At 38.0% G+C, this 23,663-nt stretch overlaps 1 pseudogene; it reads left to right on the top strand.

Moving 5' to 3' along the window:
• Window positions 1–4,305: 4,305 nt before the first annotated feature.
• The window catches only part of LOC102773026, a 21,118-nt pseudogene continuing 1,760 nt past the window's right edge, over window positions 4,306–23,663 (top strand).

Genomic DNA, 23,663 nt, shown 5'->3' with positions numbered 1-23,663 from the left:
AAAAAAAGAAAGAACACACACAGCAACACATTCATCGATGTTTTTGCCGCTGTGGAATTAATGTCCAACAAACAAAATCTATGCACGGTAACTGTCACACAGAAGTAGCTTTCACTTATTTCTTAAATAGACAATTTAGTCCACAAATGCATTGACGCCCTCATGAAAATTGTTAGAACTGAAACCAGAATCATATGGAAGAATTGATGCAGAGATCAGTCATCTAGAGTGCTTTCTATTTCTTCTAAGCTTACAGGAATGGTGTGTTTTTTTTCTCCCTGATATCCACAGGGAATCTATCAAATAATGAAGCTGTTAAGAGAAGTTGCAATAAAAACTCTTATTTGTAGATTAAAACCTAATTCCTTTCCCTCCTGCCCAAATAACTAGGCAAAATTTAACAGCTTCCCTTATAGTGAGATGTCACTGTCTTCTAGTCAATGCAATGTGGTCAATTCCAGGGCTGCTCTATAAAGATCTTCCTTCCCCCCCACCCCCCCCACTCCAGCCCCACAAATAATTTTTCTCTTACTTTTCCTATCTGCAAGCAGAGAAAGAGAAACCTTACAGGTAGTAGAACCTATGATGGAAGATGGCTGCAACCCAAAGTAATTTGTGAAGAAGCAATCCCCAACCCCTGTCACTACCAACCCACATTGGACTATGCTATTTTTCAAATTCCATGCACTATTCTGACTCCTTGCAATATAGAAATGTGGTTAATTTTTATTGTTCTTGTATCTAAAAACTTGCTAATTATTAACTCAAATAATGTATCTGTACAGGGTTGAGTATTTTATATTCACAATCATATTCATAAATCGGACATTTTTTTTACTCTTTTCTAATTCTTTTATTTATTTGAATTCTTCTGGAACATTTATTTCATTTTCTTGATTTATTGCACTGTCTAGGACATCCAGTAAAATGCTGAATGGAGATAATGGGTAGCTTGTTGTCTTTGGCATTTAACTGCATTCTGGAGAACTTAGGATCTTGGTATATCTGATTCTGTTTGTCTAATTAGAACATGTGCTCTCTTATAGGCAACCAGTAAGTTGGCCTAACTATTACCAGGAACAGAGACAAAGAGTTGCTTAGCAGGTGACTTTAGTCTACTCTCATAATATCTATCAATTCTTCACTTGTTGCCTCAGTTATCCTATGTAAAGAAGATCTTAGTACAAAAATGATGTGTTTTGTATGCAAATGTAAGTTTAAAAAAGTCCTCTAGTACTCAATTTCAACAATATTATTATTATTCCAAAATCCCCTTAAAATAAAATCCTAGAGCCCTGACCACTATAAGTTCTATGGGAGAACATTTCTGTTGTCCATTTACAGAGCACATATTCAAAGATGCGTCCTGTCATGAAATTTACATCTGACTCAAGTAGAGCTTCTGTATATATATAAAAAAAAAAAACATTTGCAAGTCTTCTGGAACCTGAACCTGGTGTGAATATAGTAAAGGGAAGAGGGTAAGAAATGTCATGACATTCTATCATCAACTTCTACCCTCAAGGGATATTGTCAAATAAATTTTTTAAATGGCACCAGAATAATAAGCGCATCAGTTATCTACAACCCTGGAGATAAAAATTTACAGGCAAGGTCACCTTTGTCCCACTAGTTTGTGTTCTAGAAGAAATAAGGAATAAACATTTAGTAGCAATAGCTGATATGAGCACTATACTAAACATCTTCTGTATGCTATCCCTAGCCTGAAAACAACCTTGCAAAGCATTTATAATCATCATCAGATAAGAAAACTAAGGTTGAAATGTTCAAAGCTATGTCAAGGCAGAAGTTCTCAATGTCACTTCTCTGTGATGGATTCCTTAATCCCGTGGAGTCAGAAAGTGCCTCTTCCAGGATACAACCTCCTATTTCTTCTCATCTCATTATTTAATTAGTTTTTTTAAAGTTATTGATCACCTACAGTAAAGTCTGGCATATTATAAGCAGTGGAAAAGCTGCAGAAAATGTAACCAACAGGTTCTTATGCCCATAAAGTTTACATCATAGCATAGAAGAAAGACAATAACCAAGTAAAAGAAAATACAATTATTTTGAGAGATAAATGTTATGAAGAAAAAGTGGGAAGTGAGAGCTAATTAAGATAAGTAGTTAGGGAAGATCTTCCTCAAGATCTTTATGGTGGGTCTAAAATTATAAAATAGGACCCAACCAAGCCAAGATTGGAGGACAAAGTGTTCCCAGTAGAGGGAACAACAGGTGCAAAGGCACTGCGGCAATGCACCTGCTACCTCAGATGCCCAGTTCTTTCACATTCACTCCCTCTTTTAAAAACTTCAGATAAAATTAATTAAAAAGACCTGAAAATGTCACTCCCTCAGTGGTCCTTATAGTTCACCAGGATAAAAAGATTAAATCCAATGAGGAAAGATCCAGGAGAAGAGATAGTCAGAGTGTCTTTGCACCTAAGCAGAGGTTCTCAACCTGTGGGTCGCGGCCCGTTTGGGGGTCGAACGACCCTTTCACAGGGGTCGCCTAAGACTATCAGAAAACACACATTGAATGTATAATTACATATTGTTTTTGTGATTAATCACTATGCTTTAATTATGTTCAATTTGTAACAATGAAAATATATCCTGCATATCAGATATTTACATTACGATTCATAACAGTAGCAAAATTACAGTTATGAAGTAGCAACAAAAATAATATGGTTGGAGGTCACCACAACATGAGGAACTGTAGTAAACAGTCACAGCATTAGGAAGGTTGAGAACCACTGACCTAAGGCAAAGATTCTGACATAGGCTATTGCCCACCCTGCTCCACCCATGTCTCCTCAATATTCTGAGTGAAAGATTTGTTTTGGTGTCAATTTTTCATATCTGAAACATAAAATGAACAACCTGATAAAGCACAGTATCTTCTCCCAGCACATCAAGTTCCCAATGCCACCTTTCAATGCTTTGTGAGTCAGATTTTTAGAACTGAGACTACATTTCCTTGTAGAAACAATTATATTAGTTGCAAATTAGAGCCCTAAGTAAGTCTACAAAAGCCAGCCCAACTTACAACGTTGCTAATAGTCTAAAGTTAGTGATGGAAAACAGAATTCTGTCACACAACTAGGGAGTAAGTAATGGGGAATATTGGATGAGAAGTCATTTATCTTGAGTGGAACTACACAAAGAATGCAGGTTTAAGAAAGAGGGTTAAGAAAGAGGATTTTGAAGAGGCTTTTTGGAAACTTTAAAACGTCTGGTGAGTGATGGAATAGGTCTATTAGTTATATCTAGTGTTGCTTCCTAAACTTTGGCTCTCCTTATTCTCAGTATACTTGCAATACTGTTTTTTCTTTCTGATGCATAATCATCTATGAGTAGAGATGGTTGACTTGGGGCTCTGGCCCACATTGTAATGGTGTTAAGAACCCATACAAGCTATATGTAGAGAAATGGGTGTGGGGGAGAAGTGGGAGGGATAAACCAGAAGAGCAAAGCTCAGCGAGCATCAGAATCCCTTGGAGGGACTTGGAACACAGCTTGTTCAGCCTTGTGCCAGACCATCCAATTAATAGGTCTGGGATTAGGGGCAGAGAATTTGCATTTCCAATAAGTTTCCAGGTAATGTTGATGCTGCTGATGCAGGGACAAGACTTTGAAAACCATTACTCAAAACACCAAAAGTTCAAGCCAGAGACAACACTGAAATCTTGCAGGAGGCACTGCTGTTGACCCTGGTAGGTGTCATATCGGCATGACACAGCAGGGTGCCACATAACTGACTGAAGATGACTAATTATATGTGCAAATGGGTTGAGAAGGACCAATATGTCAGGCAGCAGTTTGGAGGTTTCTGAAAGCAGGTAAAAGGATTAATAGTTATTCTCAGATTTGTATGATTTTCATCCTTCCAATATGATGAACAATTTCTGGTACTATCCAAGGTAGTTTTGAAATAGTTAACCCTTTTAGGCCACAAACATTCTCAGCAAATACATAATCAGTCCTATTTATTGCAAGAGTCTGTGATAAATAGGAGATGAAGAAGAATGATTTCATCTAAAGGCAGACAAGTCATGTACATGAACAGCTAAAATTAAAATAGCCTAAATGTTTCCTCAGAGTGATATAGATAAGATGCAATGAGAGTTTAAAGGTGGGAAGGATGCTCCTATCTGGAGAAACAAATCAAGAGAAAAGTGGTATTTGGCCATAAACTTGAACAAGAGGTAAAGTTATGGATTTAGGGAATTGGGAGTAAAATGACAGAAGAAAACATGTGTCAGGAAGAAAGAACCATGTGGAAAAAAGAGTTATGGAGATGAGGGTGGCACAAGCAAAGGAGAGCAACAAGAAGTTCCAGTTGGCTGGAGTGTGGGCCACAAGAGCAGTGGACAAGACTGGAAAGGTAAGCCAGCCTTAGAACATGAGGTCCTTAAATAGCTGGAAAAAGGGTCTGAAATTGACTAGGTATTAGGGGAGCTCTGAAAGTTTTTAAGCATAGGAGTGGTAATTTGGAACTATATTTTAGGATAATTTATTGGGCAGCAGAAAATTTGGAGGTTGTAAGAAAGCTACTATCATAACCCAGGAATGAGTGTGTGTGTGTGTATGTGTGTGGGGTGGGGGCAGGGATCAGGTGGGGCAATGAAGGGAGAGAAGGGAGAGTTGTGATGGGTAAGGTAGGGTAGAGTCATCATTACCCAGCAACAGATTTGAAGTAAAGAATAAGAAACAGAAAAAGGAGAAAAAGAGACCCTGATGTTTTGAACCTTAGTAACTGGCCAAATGGTAGCATGTCCAAAACCAATGCGGAAAATTCTAAGAAATATTCCAGTACCAAATGAATGCCTGTACTTTAGGTATCACAAATTCTCACACCACGAGAGAGATGAAAACTTTGTTGCAAAATCCTAACCTTGCCTGACTCCAATAGTCCTCCCCATTTGCCTTGGGCTACATTCCTGAAGTCAACAGCTACCAAAAAAAAAAAAAAATGTTTTAGCCTCAATCCACATTGCATGTGTGAGAGAGTATATGTATAACTGAAGCAAAATGTCAAGAAGCAGTACTTAACCTTCCACATATAATGGATTCTGGTATTTTCTATTCTAGTCCATTTCACTTTTTAAAAATACTCATTGCAACCGCTACATTGATTCTACGGCTCACAAATAGGTTGTATCCCGGAGTATGGAAAACACTGTCCTAAGCGATAAAATTCAGCAGTTATGTTGACAGTACAGAAAAGGGAAAAAAACATTTTATCAGATGTAAGGGGAAAACATATGTAGGGACAATGCATTACTATTACTCTCCAGAAGATTTTAGATTACTTCTTTAAAAATCTAAGATACCTATAACAGCACACTTTAAAATAATGGACTACCCTAGTAAAGAGAAGGGAAGTACATTCTGTGTCTATTTTAAAAAGATGCTCAAAATAGTGGACACCCTTTATTTGTGTACCTTATGAAAACTTAGTTCGGCATATGAAAACCCATATTTATAAACTGACAAATTGAGATGAGGGGAGATAAGCATTCACATTTCAAAAGCAACACTCACTCTATGAAAGGATTTTTAAATATAAATAATTATCTTACTGCATTTAATTTGCTAATAAAATTAACCACTTGGCAGAACCAGCTAAAGGGAAACTAGGTTCACTGCCAATTTCCTGTCGATCAGTGGTGAAGATAAGAGCACTGTAACAGGAAAGATGTTCTAAGGAAAGATGTCTCCATTTATAAATATAGTACCAGGATTGGGTGGGAATGTTGCAGCCAGCAGTGATGGCCTATGCCTTGTTCCTCAATGAGGCCTGACCAGGGGGGAAGATTTGCCCAGGGATAAGCTGAGGGTATAGTTTGTTCGCTCACCAGCTTTTATGAGCCATAACACATCATTTTAATGAAACCGATTCCATATGTGCATGGCCCTGAAGGAAGACTGGGGAAACAGACAAGTGGACTGTCTTGTCAAATCCAACTCATAGGCTACTTCATAAGGAAGAGAATAAAAGCTGACCTAAAGTGGGTGTTGCAACTCATAGTGCTGTGCTAAGAGCTTTCACACATGTGATTTTTTTTTACAACAGTGAGAAGTAGTGGATAACCTGGAACATCAAGAAGTTAAATAACTTGGCCAAAAACAAATAGCTGAGAAGTGCAAAGCTGAGATTGGAAGGTAGTTTGCTAACTTTTTTACCTTTCCTGGTAAGAAATATAAGGAACGTTGCACCAGAGCAGGTGGATTGATCTGCAGTGCGGTCCTTTATGGAGCTTTATTGTGAAAGGTAACTGGCGTCAGAGCAGATGTTTGAACATGCAGTATATGCAGCGGGATAAGCAATCAAGACCTTCAACAATAAATCTTCCCAGATGCTTGGCTGCTGAGATTGTTTTCCCCCTTTCTTCCACCCCCTAATCTGTCTGCCTCCCTCCACCTTTTGGGTTTCATTTCTTTCCATCAGTAGCCATGGCAACACCCCAAGATAAAACACAGGCAGGAGATTCTTGCAAGTCTCTCAAAACGTGGAACCTTGCCAGCATTTTTCATCAGTCGGAGACTGTTTACCACACAAACAAAGCAGCCCCCTTCTCTTTCTTTCTCGTTCACTTCCCACCCACTTAGCGGCAGCCATCCGTGCAGCTTCGGAGATGACTGTCTGGTACATTTATATTCATAAAGTCGCAGATCAGTCTTCCAGTGTTTCAAAAAACGCCTGAGCTGGAAACTGTTGGATTTGTCTCACCAGTCCCTGTTAAACCTTCCCTAAGAACTCGGCCTTAGCCAGAAATGAGCTTTTCTCTGAGATGTTCTGTTTATTGTTTACCTTAATCAGAAGTGCCTGATTAAATTGTAGTGCTCTCTCTCACTTCCCATATGTACTGAATATTCAGTGAAATTTTACCATGATGAGATTCTTCTGAATTTCTCTGCTACATTGTGAATACTGAAAGATATGAGAGTGGAATCTGCAAACAGGCTTGTTTTTTTGGGGGTATTATTTTAAAAACAGCCTTGATTACATTCATGACTATCTGGCTTACCAACCAGAATACCTAATTATTGATTGCATGGCTATAAATCAGAGGAGATTACAAAACAACCATCATCAGTCTGGAACACATTAAAGTATGGGTTTGTAGGCATGAATACAGTGTGAATGGGCACACTATATGTGTGTTTGAGGATATGTGTAGGAACAACTGCCCCACCCCTCTTTTTTTTTTAGCTTTATTGATTTCAAATTCTGGAATTGTCACTGGTGATTATTATTTAGAATTCTTAAATTTTTTTATTGGCTTTTCCTTCAAAAGTACTAATGACTTCATAATGGACAACAATCCTTAAACACAGCTTACCCCCTGGGCTACAGGACACACTGACCTCATGATTCTTGACCTTTTCAATTCTAACAATTGATGTTTTATGAGTCCTTATTAAGTCAGACCCATCAATGCTCTGCACACCACATCTCCCTCATTCTTCCCACAACTTGATGTGATGTGGTTTCTACTCCCAACTTGTGATAAAGGAAATTGAGGTTCAGAGAGAATAAATGAACTGCCTGAGGTCACAAGTGAAGTGGTAGTCAAGTGGGAGTAGGAGGCAGGCTTGTGACTACCCCATACTCCTTCCTTCCAACTTTCCGTCAGGTACTCATATCTTCAGTCATGCATCAACCCCATAAACACCTGAACTTAGTTTACTGACAATGAGCCCTCCAGAGTAGCATGTTTATCTTTGCATTTCTTCCATGGAGTTCTCTGGCCCTTTATCTCCTCTTTCTCATAGTCCATCAGCATTTTTAGCACAACATTCTTCCCACCTCAGCCATTTCAGCCTTTGATCAGCTGCGCCTTTGATGACTACAAATCTGCTTCCAGTTCCACAATTCTACCCACTGTGGCACTCATCAACCCTGAGTGAACCCTACAGCTGGAGGCCACTCACTGGAAATGAAAAAGGTCAAGAAAACATCATTGTTTGTACACAAAGCAATGCTAATCAACTCCGTGTAGTTCTCATTATTCCTTGGTGAGCCTTTAATACATCCCAATTTGATTCCCAAACACAATCCTCAAACTCAATTCCAAATATTTGGCCTTCAAATTCCTAACCATGGTCCCTCAGATTGTTAACTCAATAATGACCTCACATGCCATTTTACTACAGTGACTGAAGCCCTTTAATATGAAATACACAGCTTTCTCCTCTTAACCTCAATCATTTTGTCCCTCTTGCTTCTGTAATAAGGGGAAAATGTTTTCTCTCTGAATTTATGCCATCATCTATTGCCTTTCAATAAATTAAAAGACACAAGAAGGAAATACTAGTAATCTGACAAATCCAAAAGGTAGGAGATTCTATAATATAAATGATTTTGTTTTTTCAACAACTAAATGGCATGGGAGAAAAGGATTATTGGGGAATGATTGTTAGAGATGGAAAGAGACTTAAAGAAATAACCAAATGCAATGTATTGACTTATATTGATGTCACATTCAATAAGCCATTTGTAAAAAAGACATCTGGAAACAACGAAGGACACTTAATGTGGGCTGAGATCATGAGGAATTGGTGTTAGCATTTAGGTGTGATTAGCATGATGTTTATGAAAGCAAAAGCCCTTATTAGTTTAGAGATGAATACTAAGTTATTATGAGATAAATGCATATGGTATCTGGGATGTTTCAAAATACTTTGAGAAATTTTTTACCCAATGCAAGGATAAAGCAAGTTTTGGAAAATACTGACAATTGTTTGAAAATATGCATACTAAAAAATTAAAAAATAACAAATCAACTGAAAATCTTCTACTCATTATTTTAAAAGCATTATCTTTCTCAAGAATCTTCAGTTCCCCTCTATTTGGTTGTTTCTCCCTGCCTCTGCCTTCAAACAAGCTGAACTCTTCCATCCTTATCTTCTCTGAGTAGCACTGTTTCCAGAAGCTAAAATTATCTACTTTTCTCAAAACCCTGAAATTTCAAGAAAAGAGGCCAGATCACTTCTGCCTTTTTCCAATTACATTCGCACCATATCTCCCATCTCCTCCCACTGGAACTTTTTCCTTTCCACTCTCATCACCAGTTTGCCAGTTCTGAAAACCTAAGTTGCTAGACCACGAAACCCTACAGAAACAGAGATCTCCTTCTCCATCATCACGTTCTGTAGCCACTCATCTCCTCTCTTCTAGACGGTTATGAATGCTTTATTTACATCTACTAACTCACATAATTATCCCAACAATCCTATTGGTAGGTATTATTGAGGCATGTTAGTAAAAAACAAGGAAAATTATCTGACACATGGAATGAGGAAACTGAGACAAATGGTTGAACAAATGGCCTGGGAAAGGCCGCGTGATTAACTGCCAGCTGATAAACCACAAGACTATCCTTCCTAACCCAAGACACCTAAGAACAGGTGGCTTAAATCACCTTAGGGAGATGATAGATAGATAGATAGATAGATAGATAGATAGATAGATAGATAGATAGAACAAAACAAAAAAATTAGAGCCAGGCTAGTCCAAGATAGAAGTGAAACTAATCAGAGAATGACCCCTGACCCCTGTACACTCATTCTGGTCCATCAGCATACTAAACAACGCGCCTAGGGATCTAATGAATATTATAATGTAATTCTCTCCGGGGAGCTCCCCTAAAATTCCCACCTATAAGATATAGACACAATCCTCAGGACAAAGAACTCCAGTGTGTGCTCTTCTTTGGCACATCTGAGACGTGTATGTTGCTTCTTCTAATCTAAGCTCTAGACTTGCACCCAGGGAGCAATGGGCAGGGGTAGCCCATCCTAGGCTTACCTCTGATCCTGTCTTCAGGGTTCCTTCCTTTGCCTCACTGTCCCAACATTTAATAAACTTAGCTTCACTTTCACCTGGACTCATGTTTTGAAAATTTTCCCGTGTAAGTCAAGAACCTGGAGGTCAACTGACATGAGAAGGGTCCCAGACCGTGCATGGGCATGGCCAAGCCCCAGTGTGGAAATGTAACACTATTATTATCTCCATTTTATGAAAGGGAAAAATGAGGCCAAGATTAAATAACTTCTTTAGTCTTGTAGCTAGTAACTAGTGGAGCTGGGAACGGAGGCGATCTCCTCTTTGACTCATGCACTTAACTGTAATGCTAACTGCCTCTTACTGGAGGCTGGCTTAGAGCTCCTTCTCCACAAGCCTGTGTGTGTGTGTGTATGATGTACAATGCCACAGGAAATTAGTACATTTTGGACTTTGAGGTTCTGTCATCATGTCCTGCTTGCCCAAAAGGTGTCCCCTTTGCTATGTTAATGGAGCTATCCAATATTCAGCATTGCCAATAAAATCATTAAAAAGTTCACTTTATTTTATTTTTTAAATATGATTTTTATTTATTTTAGAGAGAGTGGAAGAGAGAGAGATAGAGAAATAGAAACATCCATCAGCTGCCTCCTGCACACCTCCTATTGGGGATTGAGCGAGCTCGCAACCTGGACATGTGCCCTGACCAGGAATTGAACTGGTGACTTCTTGGTCGACGCTCAACCACTGAGCACACTGACGGGGCAAGTTCACTTTATTTTTAGTAAATTGATCCAAACACGACAAGCTAAAAACCTAAATAGACAAAACAGCTTATAAACGGGCAATTACTTTATTCTCTTACATTTCCTAAAGTCAGTATAATTAATTTTGTTTAGAGATAATAGGACAAGTGAAATACTTTAGGTAATGACAATGTATCTCCCAGAGATATTATTGTTGTAAATCTTGTCATTTCAAATGTAAATAAAGCCATCTTCATTTTCCTCTGATAAATCTATTTTTCTTTTATTTTTCAGTAGCTTCCCATGAGTATAAAATCCAAATTCCTTCTGCCTACATGTCTGACCTCATCCGTACCACGGGTTCCCAATGATCTCTACACTTTCTGTTGACATTTCCCAGTGGGCCATGTAGTGAAGTCCCTAGGCTGCTGCACAGGCTGCTTCCTTGTTTCAGCGTACACCTTTGAGCCCAAGCAGAATTATAATCTCCAGGGTCTCTCGATCTCTCCATCCATGGACTCTCGGAGCTCTTTCCCATGCCCTTATTTCTACTTCTCTCACTCTATTGTGATCATTTGTGCCCATACTGCCGAAGCTCAGTTGAACTGGGAGATATAGAGCTGCGCTGTCAGAAGTGAAGGAACCCATTAAAGCAACACGCCAGAAATAAGAGTCGTCTTTAATCTCTTACTGCGATCATATAAGTCAGAGTCTGAAACGAGAAAGCATCAACTCCCCTGTTCCACTTTCCCCATGGAGCAGTGCAGGGGTTGAGGGTCAAGGGGAGCAGCATAGACTTAGGGGTCCTCTCACTGTTCCCTGACTTTTTTTCATGGACTCTGAGATGGGCCAGAAGCAAGTAAAGTGGGTTAGGAGCAAATTGAGTCATAGTGGACAAAAGTGCCTTCAAAATTTCCGCTCCGTTCCAGTAAAGAGACCTCGGCAGAGGTTCCTGGGGAGGACATCTGGTAGGGACCAGGAATGAAGGTACTGCAGATAGGAATGTAAACATGTGAAAAATCCTTACTGGGGAGGGCGTCTGAGTCCTTAATGGAGACTGCAGTGCCCTAGCTGCGCTCCTGGTCTGGTGTGGGGAGGACAGCTTCCCCATGAAGCCTGTCAGGTAAAACTCTTGTAATCGCCTGTGGTTACACCTGAGAAATCATACATTGGATTTTAACATGGAGCCAGACTCCCTCACACATGAATCTATCTGCCCTACTGAATTTTAAACTTCTTAAAGGCATCAGTTATGACTTACTTGTCTTTGTTTCCCCAAACAAAGTGGTTGCTCGACCACACAGAGACCTTTTGCAAACGAATCGCTCTTTGACCTGAGCCTTTTCACTGGACTCCACTTGGAAAATCATGGGGGGTGGTATTTTCTCTGCTCTCCTTGTCTTAACTATCAAATCTTTAAGGCTCAAATTTAATATATTTTAATAATGTCATACCAACATCCACCTGAGCAAATATGTCCAAAATATCAACCATAGCATCTTTTGCCAGTTTGAAAAAAATAATATCTGGCTTAACAGGTCCAGAAATGAACACATAGAACTATGACTTGCATTGATTGCGTTCATATTTTGCTGACTGCTTCCTTGATCAAGTTTTGGTGCTCAAGAAAAAGATTTCAAACGTTTATGAATTTGAATCATACTCAGAATGATAAGGTTCAGAGAGATTATTGCTTTTTAACTTTCCTTCATTTATTATCAATGCCAGGTGATCTCAGGAACATCTAATTTTGTTTAGCCTTGTTCTTTTTAATTTGATTATCATTGAAATTACAGATGCCGAATGATTGAAACTTGAGTATTATGCATTTAGGATATTTTCCCAAGGAATCTGCAAGGAAAGACACGTGTTTCAATACATGTAGAGAAATACCCATCTTGTACCTCTTTGTAGCTTTAGAATATACTATAGATCCTGGAATACACTGAGGACTGAAAATACATTTATCAAATTAAATTGACCTTCATTTCATCTTGAAGGTCTGATGTTAAATTATACTCAATCTTTCTTGGTTTTATTTAGGGGATCTTATTTTAGGAAGCATGATCTCTGGGTTATGAATTCCTGATTTCCCTGTATTTCTTCACATATATTATTACATTAAGGGGGTCTTAGCAAGCCATAAGAACATTTTAGATTTTGTCATCTAGTGCCATCAGTTTTGCTGTGACAAACTTAGATATTAACTTTTGATCATAGATATTCACAGAATATTAAGCTTCAATAAAGTGAAAGTAATATTATTAGGTTTTATTAATCATTTACAATCTAGGTATTCTGAGGAGATGGTTGCTTTTTATCTGTTTGCTGATTACCTTTAAATCATAGAGTTTCTTTACTCACATCTTTTCTCTTTTTCATTTGTACATTCTTCCAGGTATTAACTATCTTTTTTAAAGGCTGGAAAATGAAATGAGGATGTTTTCTTATACAGAATGATGACACATGCTTGAAAAACATGATACCCATGCAAACACATGGCACACATAATAAAAAATACCATTTGAGGGTCCTCAACCAAACCATGAACAACAATTAATCCCAAGTGAACTCTGAAAAAAGGCCAATGCACAGCTTTTAGCACTTTAATTATTGCCTGTGTCACATAGAAAAAAAACAACAACACTGGTGACAACACTTTGTGTACCTGCTAAAGACTCTAAATGGAATCAGATGTAGAGGTATTTTTCTGGTAGTTAAAAGAGGTTAGTATCCAAGTACTGTGTAAAGACATTAATTAAAGCCCAGTTTCAATCTGTACTGAGACACTGTGCTCTTGAAGTTGTAAATAAATAAGAACTGCTCTAAAAAGATTAAGTGCATTGCACTCCAAGGAAAAATAGGAGCTTCAACATGTAGATAAATGCATTATGAATTAGCTCTTCCAGGAAAAAGAGAAAGGAATAAACAAAAACAAAAGTGAGGTATTTTTAAACATCACTGAGAGTCACAGATCACAGTGCTAATGCTGGTGGATCTCCCACACAAAATATATATTTAGCCCCCACTATTTGTGTGGCATAGAAACAGTGCCACAAAGCCCTTATCCAGTTGATGAAAAAAACACACACATTCAGAAAAAAAAGACATTGTCACAATATTCTCAGTAGAAAATCACAAGGGACAAAAGAAGAAAAAAAAAACAAAAGCCTAGAACTATATGTGAGTTTAGCAAAGTCACAGGATACAAAATCAACACATAAAAATCAATTGCATTTCTATACTCCTATAACAACCATGCAGAAATCAAAATTTCAAAACACAATACTACTTAAAATCCCTTTTAAGAACATGAAATGCTTAGGTATAAACCTAACAAAACAAGTACAGGATCTATATGGAGAGTATTACAAAATGATGATAAAAATAAATCAAAGAGACCTATATAAATGGCGAAAAATAGTTTCATGGATTGGTAGACTCAATATAGTAATGATGCCAATTCTCCCTAACTGATCTACAGATTTAATGCAATTTCCATCTAAATCTCAGCAAGATATTTTGTGAACGCAGATCAGCTTATTCTAGAATTTAGAGGGAAAGACACAGGCCCTAGAATACCTGAAATAATCTTGAAGAAAAAAAAGAAAAAGAAAGTAGAAAAATCACTTTATCCAATGTTAAGTCTTACTGTATAGCTATAGAAATTAAGAGAGTGTGGTATTGTCAAAGGGATAAACCCACCAATCAATGTAATAGAATTGAGAATACAGAAATAGACACACACAATTATGCTTGACTATTTTTTGGCAAAGGTCCAAAAGCAGTTCAATGGAAAAAGGATACCCTTTTCAACAAATGGTGCCAGAGTAATTGGATATCCATAGGCAAAAATAAATCTCAACCTAAACCTCAAACCTTATGCTAATATTAACTCAAAATCAATCACAGACTTAACTGTGAAACAAACAAACAAAAAAACACTATAAAGTGTTTAGAACAAAACATAGGGGGAAATCTTCAGATCTGAGGTTAAGCAAAGAGTTCTTAGACTTGACACACCAACCAAATTCATAAGAGAGAAAAAATGAAATAACTGGATTTCATCAAAATTTTAAAATATTTGTTGTATGAATGCCTTTACTAAAAGGATGAAAAGATTAATCAAAAGAATAAAAAGGCATATCTGACTAAGTACTAATACCTACACTATATACAGAACTCTCAAAATTGGATAATAAAACATAATCCAATTAGAAAAAGGACAAAAGATATAAAAGAAATTTTCACTGAAGAGAATATAGAGATGGCAAATAAGTTGAAAAATTTAACATAACCAGCTATTTAAAAAATTAAAATTAAGACCACCATGGGATATCACCATATAACTATTAGAATGGCTAAAATTGAAAATCATGATAACACCAAATGCTGGCATGATTGCAGAGAAAAATCAATCTTCCATACACTGTTGATGGGAATATAAAATTGTAAAGACATTGTGAAATACAATTTGGCCATTTTTCATAAAATAAACATGCAATTACAATGTGATCCAGCAATTGCAGTCTTAGGCATCTACTCCAAAGAAATGAAAACTTACATATTTACATAAAAACCTATACATGAATGTGATAGCAGCTCACTTTATTATTGTCAGACAAAGAAATGGAAACAACACAAATCTTCAATAGGTGAATGATTAAATAATTTGAGAGGGTGGCAACTGAAAGTAAATATGTGAGGTGAATAATGTGGGAACTAACTTGATTGTGGGGATTTTTACAATGTGTACATATATTAAATCATCATGTTATACACCTCAAATATATTACTATTTCTCAATTATATCTCAATAAAGCTGGGAAAAATGATACATCCATACAGTAGAATATTACTCAGCAATAATTAGGAATAAACTATTGATACTTACAAAAACTTGAATAAATCTCAAGGGAATTATGCTGAGTGAAAAAAAAAACTCATAAGGTTATATACAGTATGGTTCAATGTATATGTTATTCTTGATATAACAATATTATAGAGATGGAGAACACATTAGTGGTTGTCTCAAAGTTTAGGGATGAGGTATTAGGGGCAGATAAGTGTGGTTATAGAGAGCAAGAGGAGAAATTCTTGAGGTGCTAGATCAGTTTTGGACCTTGACTATAGTTGTGAGTATATGAATCTACAAATGTGATAGCATTAAATACACACACACATATACAACTGCAGAATAAGATGAATGAATTATAACAATGTCAATTTCCTGGTTGTGCTTTTGTACAATAGTGATTTTAGTAAGTTGTTATCATTAGGGAAAACTACGTGAAGGTTACAAGAGGTTTCTCTGTATTATTTCTTACAACTAAACATTAATCTACATTTTTTAAAAAAGAAAATGTTTATGTCTTTTTATAAAAACATTGTCACTTAATCCAGATAATACCTACCATAGGAATTCATAGCAGCATTGGTAAATATAGACTGGGACTGACTCTAAACCAGAATTTCCCTAAATGGGTTCATGAAGGATGGTAAGATTTGTTTAGCCAGAAAGAAGTGACCATTCCATTTATACAGTAAAAATAAGAAAGCAAAACTTTCCAGTTTCTTCTAGAAGGATAAGGGAAACCAATTTTCAATAACACAATAGGCAGGTAATTGAGTGCAGGGCTCTGTGAACATTTCCAATGACTGCTATGCAACAAGGTCAGATATCATCCTTGTCCTCTACCCCAGCTGGAATGCATAGAAGCAGAGCTTCCTCATCTTCCAGACAGAGCAGCTCAGCTTCTTCCAGAACATCTTGGAATGAGAGGGGGCTAGTCAGTCAGTATATAACAATGACCTTCTACATCATAGCCAAACTCTTTTCCTGTTCAACAGGACATGCCATAAAGACATGGGCTGTAAGACAGAGCCCAAAGAGAACCCAATCTGAATAGATACTTAGAAGAGAGACAGCAAGATGTATCGGAGCAGAGATGTAGAAGAACAGCAAGAAAATCAGAGGGCGAAAACCTCTTTGTAGTTCTGTTTCAGACCAGTGTTCCTATGAAGAGATACCGAACACTTCAGTGCATAGAAAACAGTCAATTTTTCCACTACCTTCCAATACCACCCATGTTCTAATCATCATCACTACCCTCAAGAATAAGTTATGCCACTATCTTTAAGCATGAGAACAGTTAAACCATATTTGAAAAATAAATGATAGTTTTGTTGCAGACTTCAAAGAAGAGAATGTCTTCCCATTTCTTCTGTGAATTATTCAATCTGTTCTTGTATTGGGGAAACCTCAGTTTTTAGAAGCCCCTCCTTTGGGCTCATTTAAAAACCTTTATGTTATAAAATAACTTATTTGTCATCATATTCCAACCTCAATAGAAATAAAAGAAAATGGATTCTTCAATATGATATATTTTCATTGCTTTGAAGATTTTTAACATGATAGAACCTTATCTAGTTCTCTCTCCTCCTCCAACAGATAATGAACTTGAACTTTGACAGGTAATGGGCCTTACCTGAGGCCATATGGCTAAGACAGAGTGACTGACACAGGTCATATGTAACTGACTAACTGGTTGGTGGAATAGGAGTGATTATAACTTTGGGAGAAACCAATAATTTGTTAGAGTCCTTGATATCCAGAGAAAGGAATTCTGAAACACCTTAGAGGTGAATTTGAGATTTTAAGAAAGTTGGCAAAAGACATGAGACAGGTTGTCTAAAATGAAAGCAAGCACAGACCTCTATCTGAGGAAGGGGAGAATAGGTATGGTTATATAGATCTCTGGAGGAATAGCTTTTAGCACCTACATGAAACAGTTGAAATGAGAAAGACTGTCAATGTTAAATCCTAATCACATACCTAGAATCACATACCTATTATTTAAATAATGTCAGAAAAATTTAAACCCTAGAGCCAAATATGACTACAAAAAGCAATAATAATAAATAATAATAATAACTATAAATAGTAAAATAAAATGGCTTTTTAAATTACTCTATGAGAAAAAAAGAATAAGGGTTTTATCTATTTCTAAAGGCAAATTATTTTATATTAATCAGAGCAGAGGAAGCAAAATCACCTCAAGTTTCATTCTGTGTTCTCTGTTGAAGAATCTTACACATTACAAACACATTACAAGGGAACAGGACCTAATATTCATTCATTCCTCCACCCAACACCAAAAAGTTAGGTTTATACAATATGCTAGGTACTTTGCAAGGGATACAGAAGTGACCTAAACTATACTGATAAAAGGGTAATATGCAGATGGTTAGGACACCCTCACGCATAACCACTAATCAGCAGGCTGCTTGCGCAGCAGGCGCGGGTGGGTGGGGACTTGCAGTGTCCGGGACTTGTGTCACAACATCACAATCCATCACCAGGAGGCCTGGGGCCCGGTGGAGGCCTCTGCGGCTCCGCCAGGGTCCACAGGCCTCTGCGCAGCCTGATGTGGGTGTGGGGCCCCGGAGGAGGCCTCCCTGCGCCTGCGCCAGAGGTTTGGAGGCCTCCACATATCCCAGAAGTGGGGCCTGACAGAGGCTTCTGTGCTGTGCGGAAAGGCCTGGTGGGTCCCTTGGCTCTGTGTGGTGAGGCCTGGGGATCTAGTGGCTCTGCACGTGTGGAGGCGGAACCCCCAGCTCTGGCCTACCTCTTTGGAGCAATCCATCGAGGAACTCCGGATGGGTGGGCAAGGCCTACTTCTTTGGGGGTGGATTTCGGGGCTCCTGCACTGTGACAGGGCACAGGCCAGACTAGGGGACCCTCCCACCCCCTCCGAGTGCACAAATTCCGTGCACTGGGTCACTATCTTTAGTGAAAGATAAAATTGTGACAAGGATCTAAAGGTAAGCAAAATGAGTTGGCACCTGTTTCCTCAAAAAGTTCACTGATTTAGTGTAGGAGACATTTAATTCCATTGTCACTTGAACAATAAAAACATAAAATAAAATAGCCACTCAAACAAATGTAAAATTATATTTCCAAAATGCTGAGAAGTATATGGTGCTATGACAATATATGTCAGGAAGACTTGATTTAGAGACACAAAGGAATGTCCGAGTTAGTGGTTGGGAAAGGCCTCCTTGGGGAGGATGAATAAGCTGAGACCTGATGATGAGTGGACATTGAATTAGGATCAAAACATGGAGAGAAGAGTCTGCCTGGCAGAGGGAATCATGAGTGCAAAAGTCTCATGGCAGGGAAACAGGTGTGTGTGTTCCATGCTGAGAGAAGGCCAGCATGGCCAGGCATGGAGATGAAGGCAGAGTGAGACGTAGCTATGGAGATAGGTAGCTCCAGCCTGGACTGGGCTTTCTAAGCCATGGTCAAGATTTTAACTTGCATCTTGGAACAAAGGACATTCATTGAGGAGGTGACATAATCAGATTTATATCTTTAAAAAGGCCTGGTGCCCACCAGGAGTGGGCTCGGGTTATCCAATTACGAAGTTATTGCATTAGCCCAGGTGAGAAATGGTAACTTTGAACTAATGTGAGAGAGGGTAAAGATTTGAAAAATATTTTCAGAAGGTATACTCTATTAAATTTTTTAATGGATTGGATATGGAATAAGAATGAGGTGTCCATATGACTGTTTACTGCTGGTCCAGGTTGGAAAACTTAACAGATGGTGATGCCCTTCACCAACCTAAGAAATAGTGAAGAAGTCCATAATTGGGAGGTGGAAATCATGAGTTCAAGATAATTTTAATTATGTTTGATACATCCAAGTGAAGATGTCACATAATCAGTTTGGGTATGTAATTCTGCTATCTAGAAGAGCAAGGTTTCAAAAGAAAGCCTTTTGCTGCTTGATTATATATATATTATATATATAATAATCTGAGTGGCCAGATTATTTTGACCACCCCATCACATCAGTACAATGAAGTGAATTAGTCATGCTATATATATATATATCATAGATCTTAAGAGAAATAGCTTGTATCTGTGGTTTTTAAGCTTTTAGGAATCATGCACTAAAGGATTAAGTACCAAAAGAATGAGGATTGACAAATATTTTGAAGAGAAAGAAGCTGATTCCAGCCTAGCCTAGCTAATGTGGCTCTGCAGTTGAGAATTGACCTATAAACTAGAAGGTCACTGTCCCATTGCTGGTCAGAGCACATACCCAGCTTGTGAGCTAGATTCCCAGTAGGGGACATGCAGGAGGCAGCCGATCAATGATTGTCATCTGTCATCATTGATGTTTCTCTCTCTCCCTTTCCTTTACTCTGTGAAATCAATAAAAAATATATTTTTTGAAAAAAGAAGCTCTAAAGGACTCTAAAACAGATGAGTAATTGGATGATTATGAGATCTTCAAAAAGAAAACCACAATTACTAGATGCCAGAACAACCTAAAGTTTAGTCAAACTTATCTATCATTTTAAAGAATTATCATTAAAATGTGGTCGACTTAGGATCTGAATTCAGCAAGGCATTTGGCAAGCACTCTCAAAGGACCCTCATGAATGATGTAAGCTAGATAATATTGTTAGGTGGATTGACAACTGGCTCCAAAAAGTAGATTTATGGTCCATCAGGAAGAAGGTAATGGGGATCTGTACTGCTTTGACCTCAGTCCTATCTTTCTCTTTTTTTTAACATTATTACAACATTTACATTTTAACATTTGGCTACAGAAAATGATTTTCAATAAAATGAGGAGATGATAAGGTTAAAATAAAAAAGAATGTCTTGAATCTAAATGCTCCCATGTAGGTCAGTAGTTTCTCAACTCATGATAAGTTTTTTTTAAAATATATTTTATTGATTTTTTTTACAGAGAGGAAGGGAGAGAGATAGAGAGTTAGAAACATCGATGAGAGAGAAACTTCAATCAGCTGCCTCCTGCATATCTCCCACTGGGGATGTGCCCACAACCCAGGTACATGCCCTTGACCGGAATCGAACCTGGGACCCTTCAGTCCGCAGACCGATACTCTATCCACTGAGCCAAACCGGTTTCGGCTCAACTCATGATAATTTGCCCTCACCCCACCCCCTAAGACATTTGGTTATGTCTGCAGACTTTTATAGTTTTTATAACTGGGAGACGTTTTTAGTTTTCATAAAGAGGTAAAGCGGTACTATTACATCTAGAAGTCAGAGATGCTGATAAACATCATACATTGCAGGAAGACAGCTCCCTTCCTGCCTCTACCAACCAAGAAGAATTATCCAATCCAAATGTCAATAGTGCGCTGTTGAGAAAACCCAGTATAAGTGAACAGATTAAGATGAAGGACCAAGATTTAATCAAGATCATTAAAGCGTCCTATATTTACTTCTTCTAAATATCAACTGCATAAACCATGGGCAAGGAAATAGTCATTTCCGTTCACTACGGTAGGAGCTGAAAGCAGTCTTGTTTGCTCCAGCTATTCATTCAAAGAGTATAAACCAATTCCCAGAGGCTGACTTACCTTCTCAAATCTTCTTGTATTTTTTTTGTAGAAAAAGTAGGTTGAATACGATAGTATTTAGTGTAAGTTGAAAAATGTGCACCTCCTACCCCTAAAACATCCACATCCTAATCAATGGAATTATATTTGGAGAAAGGGTCTTTGCAGATATGTTTAAGTTAAGGATGTTGGTGTGGAAATGATCCCAAGGTTATCTGGGTGGATCCGAAGTGCCATCACAAGAACCCTAATAAGAGACAGACAGAGGGAGACAACACACATAGATGAGAAGAGGCACTGGACCACAGAGGTAGAGATGGGAGTGATATTATCACATGTCAAAGAGTGCTAGTAGCCACTAGAAGTCAGGTGAGGTGAGGAGCAGAATCTTCCCTAGAGCTTATTGAGGGAGCACAGCCAGGCCAAGGCCTTGGTTTTAATCCAAACTAAGACCAAACTCCTGGCTCCAGAACTGTGTGAGAATAAATTTCTATTGTGTTAAACCATCAATTTTATGGTAATTTGTTACAACAGCCATAGGCAATGAATACAGTTTGTTACCAGAGGTGGAATGTTGCTATAACAAATACTTTAAAGTGAGGAAGTGGCTTAGGAATTGGGTAATGTCTAGAGGTTGTAAAAATTTTTAGTCATATAGTAGGCTAACAAAAAAAAGTCCTCCCAATAATATATCCACTTTCTAATCCCCACAATCTGTGAATATTCTTATAAGGCAATCTATGTGATAAAATATTTTGAAAAGAGGTGTTATTCTGGATTATCCAGGTGGACCTATATTCAATCAAATGTATCCTTATAAGAGAGGCGGAGTTTTGGGATGGACACATACCAAAAACACAATGTGAAGATGGAGAGGAGGGAGGTAGAGCACAACCAAGCATTCTCCAGAAAAATGAGAAACATGGAAGAAAGGTTATCCTTGTGTCATAGGGACATAAATTTGGCTGATTCGATCCTACAGTTGTGTGGAAGGCAGAATTTGTAAGTGATGGACTTGGATATTTAGTTGAGGAGATTTCCAAGCAAAGCATTGAAGGTGCATCCTGGTTTTTTGTTTTTGTTTTTCTTGTTGCTTATAGTAAAATTCAAGAGGCAAGAGATAAATTGAGGAACTGTTATGCAAAAGGTACCAGGATTTGATGGTTTGGGAAATTCTGTTTATCTAGATTTTAAAGGATGCTAAAATTAGGAGATTCACTTTTAGGAAAGCAACCTCTGGAGGTAAGGCCAAGGGTGTGAATTAGTGACCTCTGGATAGTATTAAAGAGATTGGGTATGCAACTCATGGATCTACTAAACCATCTAGGCAGGACAGGAATAGAGGTAAGATTATGGAAAAAAGATCTGTGGAGGACCTGCTTGTCTAAAGGTGTGAGCATCCTTATGACAAAAACCAACAGAAATAAGATGAAATGAAAGAAGGGTGTCAGGCTCCTAAGATTCTACAGTCAGAAAACAGGATGTTTCCTGACTGCGTAGTTGCAAATGTTTGCTATCACCCAAGCAAAAGAAAGAATTACCCAAAGGCAGAGCTAGAAGTGAGTTGAGTCAGAAGCCTGAGCCACAGAGGCAAAGGGCAGAGTCGTAGTCCCAAAGGGCAGATTCTCACATCACAGTGAACTATTCTCATGCATTGAAATCTAATGGAATCTGCTTTGCTGGGTTTAGAATTATCTTGGAATGGGTGATCCTTTAATTCCTGACATTTTCCCCTTTTTGGGATGGCAATATCTGTAACTATAATCCTATGCCTGTTCTGCCTTGGTATTTTGAAAACAGGTAACTTTCTAGTTTCACAGGTCTATAGGTGGAGGAAAACATTTGTCCAGGAGAGATCTTGAGAGGAAATACTTATCCTGGATTTTCTAGGTGGTCTCTAAATGCAATCACACTTATCCTTATAAAAGAGAGACGGAGAGAGTTTGGAGACAGACCTATACATATAGAGATGAAGGCGATATGAAGATGAAGCAGAGAGAGAAGCAGCCACAAGAATGTCAATAGCCATCAGAAGCCTAAAGAGGCAAGAAATTGATTTTCTCCTCAAGCCTCTGGAGGAAGTACAGCCCTGAGGCTTCTGGCATCCAGAACTGTGAGAGAATATATCTCTCTTCTTGTAAGCCATCAAGTTTGTGTTAATTTGTTGCAGCAATGACAGGAAAATAACACAGTATTCTACACTACTAAAAACAGGAGAAGTGGTGATGTAATGACAGTGTACACATAAAGAACCTGGTCTCCTTGTGACTGCACATTTGGAGTAATGTGGTTGTCATCAATTTAGTGTCACCTTAGACTTCTTTAGCAGAAAGCTGATGTCCTATTTATTCAGTGTTTATTCAGCAGTATTATGCCCAGTTCTCTGTGCTACAACTTTAAAAACATATTGACATATTGAAATTTGTTTAAAGAAAGAAGACCAAGAAGAGAGAGAAATTGTGCATATGACAGAGTTAAAACAACTAAGTAATGATGGTTAGGGCTTATCTTGAAAAAAAACACTGCAAGAAATATGACAGCTGTACTCAAAAACACAGAACTCTGCCTTATGACAGAGGGAAGAGAGGATCTCATTCTCTTCAACTCTTCAGATCAGGACCTGGATTTAAGGAGAAGCTCCCAAGAGGCAGATTTAGGATCCATTGAGTAAAGCATTGAATTTTGATCATACTGCATCATGGTGTTAGGCTGTCTGTCACCTGAGGGGTTCACT

The sequence above is a fragment of the Myotis davidii genome, unplaced genomic scaffold (assembly GCF_000327345.1).
Source record: "Myotis davidii unplaced genomic scaffold, ASM32734v1 scaffold53, whole genome shotgun sequence".
Lineage (NCBI taxonomy): Eukaryota > Metazoa > Chordata > Mammalia > Chiroptera > Vespertilionidae > Myotis > Myotis davidii.
The sequence above is the reverse complement of the archived record's forward strand: the minus strand, read 5'-3'. Positions and strand labels throughout refer to the sequence as shown.